The sequence below is a fragment of the Capsicum annuum genome, chromosome 2, assembly GCF_002878395.1.
Source record: "Capsicum annuum cultivar UCD-10X-F1 chromosome 2, UCD10Xv1.1, whole genome shotgun sequence".
Lineage (NCBI taxonomy): Eukaryota > Viridiplantae > Streptophyta > Magnoliopsida > Solanales > Solanaceae > Capsicum > Capsicum annuum.
In genome coordinates, this window is record NC_061112.1 from 139,154,279 (window position 1) to 139,157,721 (window position 3,443).

General features: G+C 33.7%; 1 pseudogene; it reads left to right on the plus strand.

Moving 5' to 3' along the window:
- Positions 1–322: 322 nt before the first annotated feature.
- LOC107858282 lies at positions 323–1,741 on the plus strand (annotated as a pseudogene).
- Positions 1,742–3,443: the final 1,702 nt, after the last annotated feature.

Consider the following 3,443-nt stretch of genomic DNA (forward strand, 5'->3'; position numbering starts at 1 on the left):
AGCAGTTATCTACATATTTACTCAGCAAAAATATATCTTTCTTTGCTTTTTGGATAACAAGTTTGCTTTAGGAAATATACGCTTCTGCTGCTATGTATTTCTTTCCGCTTGTCTTTTATTTTCCATTTTTTTGTTAAATACTTACTCTATTCAATTTGTTATCTATTTGAGGTTTTTTTTTTTTTGCATTCAGTTACAACATACTTAAGCAGGAGATGGATACGAATGTTACTTCCCTGGAGATTAGTGGATGTTTTCATAAGAAAATACTTGTTCTTCGTAATGTACAAGCTCTAGTTGATGCTAAGCTAAATTTTTTAGGATGAAAAATGATAATGAAAATCGTGAAAGTGATTTTAGGACTGACCAGAAGATGTTAAGAGATCTCTTTGTATCACTCCAGCATGTTGAGAAAGACTCCATTGGGCCATGGTGTCTGCAGGTTTGACCTAAACCTCTCTATAGTTCATCTAGTCATTAAAATTAAAGGTTCTTAATTTATTTATTTCCCTGTGTGTTTATACTTCTCTCATTGATGATATGAAAATTATTTACACAATCAATCACTTAATTATAGGAAAATCTATAGGATAAAATTTTAATTTATACAAAAGTTGGTAAAAATAGCGATCGATGAGCCCATTATAACAAGCTAAATTACAGTCATACTATTAAAAGTATGTATACTTCGTTTGTTGTAGCTTAAATCTCATGCAATAGTCCTACCATTTTTATAAAAAAAATGGTTGTTGCACAATGAGAAATGTATAATCCCCTTTTTCTCTCATTTCTTCCACCACTTCACCTCATTCCTTGATTCCTCCATACACACATAATTCATAAACAATTCCAGAAAAAGAACCGAGAAACTAAAAGATGGTGAACTTGGTAGCAGCCTAAGTTGCTCCGAATCTCCAAAAATATTGTCGTACCCGTATCAGATCCTTCAAAAATACACTGGGTTTGGAGTATCCGACATGCACCCATCAATATTTTTGAAGAGTCCAAGCAACATAGGTAGCAGTACAAAAGCCATTGTTGCATGGCCTAATGAAACTGGCTGGAATAAAACCTCATAGTATACAAATAGAACCAGGAACCATTATGAGCTTTTGGGTTCCTTCTGAAACCATAATACAAAAAACAAAGAAAACCAATAAAATCACAACCACTACTCCTTTCTCCAACAATCAATGTGTCATTTCCCCTGAATCCATAACCAAACCTGACCCGAACAAATTCGTAGTCATACTAATCCACGGCTTCGCTGGTGAGGGAATCGTCACATGGAAATTTCAAATAGGTGGATTAACTAAAAAATACTCCGTTTATGTACCTGACTTAATTTTATTCGGGGGTTCAATAACTTACTTTTCAAGCTGAGTGTTTGGGAAAAGGTTTAAGGAAATTGGGAGTGGAGAAGTGCATAGTGGTTGCATTCAGTTATGGAGGAATGGTGGCATTTAAGATGGCAAAAATATTTCCAGATTTAGTGGAAGCACTAGTTGTATCTGGTTCCATTTTGGCAATGAATGATTCGATTAGTACTACAACGCTTAATGGATTGGGGTTTTCGTTTTCTTCAGAGCTGTTGCTGCCTACGACGCTTTGAAGGTTCAGTAGAGGCATCATTATATACAACAGTCTGGCACGAGGGAGGGAACTAGTACTATCAAGGAATAATACAACACAGAAAATGCCAAGAGTTGTGGATAAACTTGATATTGACTTCTTAATTGTGATTTTGCTCAACAAGTTTTTGTAAGCTTTAAAGAAAATTAATCCTAAAAGAGGAGATTATTAAAATTTAAATAATAGAAGGAAGGTTTAAAAGAAGAGAGCTATACAAGAAGGAATAAAGACATTTTAAAATTTCAAGCATAGTCAGTTCCAAAAGACTCAACTTTATCACTAATATCAAACATTTAACAAAAAAAGAATCAAAGCTACAGTAAAATCCCTAAAAATCAGTAACATCTACAACAACATCCCCAAAATCAGTAACATCTTCAGCAAAATCCCCAAAAAACAGTAACATCCACAGCAAAATCCCCAAAATCAGTAAAATCCACAGCAAAATCCCCAAAATAGTAACATCTACAGAAAAATCTTCAAAATTTAATAACATCTACAGCAAAATCCCCAAATATCAGTAACATCTAATTCGACCAACTACCACAGGCTCTTTTGAAAGAAGAAAAAGGAATAGAGTGAGTACTTACTGATACAATAAGCGTCGTTTAGTTATAGCTACAGCAAAATCCACAAAAATTGCACAGAATAAGGCAAAATCTTTAAAATTTGTTGGCCAATCTCACACAGAGTTACACAAATCCCCTTCCACAGAACCTTAAACGATTAGGGCAAAAGAAATTGACAAATGATTAGGAGAAATTCCAGCTGAGTTTGGCCAAATAAAGAAGCTAAAATTGTTGTTTCTTTTCCAGAACCACTACCTGATGAACTTACTACGTTAAAGAATCATCTTAAATTGTTGTCTCAAAGGTTCTTGATCTATCGATTTAAAGAAGTGTTTTGGCGAAGAAGTATGATTTAAAGAAGAAGAAGTGTTTAGAGAAGAAGTGTGATAACAATTTAGAGAAAAATTTAGTGATTTAGGGATTTAGGAGTCGGTTTGAGCTTAAGTTTTGGGGAAAACATTTTATTAAAATGTTTTTGTTTTGGAGACTTAAGAAAATATTTTGTGAATATGGAGGGAAAAAAATAAGTGTTGCAATAGCTTATTTTATATATCTATTGCAATGCTTAATGTAAAATGTGATGGTTATACTGTTAAATTAGAGCTAATAGAACAATTATTTATGGCAACGCTTGGAAGCGTTGCAATAGACCACCTATTGCAACACTTTGTTAACCGTCGCCAAAAAGTTCGTTGCCATAGGGGTAATTTCCAGTAGTGTTTGTTGCCTTAATTTTCGAATCTCTTCATTGGCTCCTAAATTCTCATTGCCCAAACTCCCTATCTAGTCAATGACAACAAACTCGATATCCTTGTTGGCCATAACTTTCCCTGTGGCTTGGTGCAATATGGAGGACCATCCAAAATGCCACAAACCAACCACCTTAAACTAACTGAACAAGAGATAGCAAAAGCATTAGAATTCAACATTTTTTTTAAAACCTTTTTTTTCTTTTTGAAAAGGTCACCGAACATAAGAGGGACGCCTACGTATCTCACCCCCAAGAGACGAGAATCAGGTGTGCACAGTTCATGAAGTCTTGCCAAAATGACCAATTGAACTCTTTGTTTTCTTTCTTTTTTTTCTTTTTCTCAAAACTTTAAGAAGAAAAGAAAATAACAATTTGTCAAAAGAATTGACGAAAATGTTTTTGAATTTTTCAGCTTTAACATCCCTATACAAAGTGAAATCTATGATTACCAAAGATTTTTTTTTTTGGGGTTTTTAGTTTTAAATTTCATA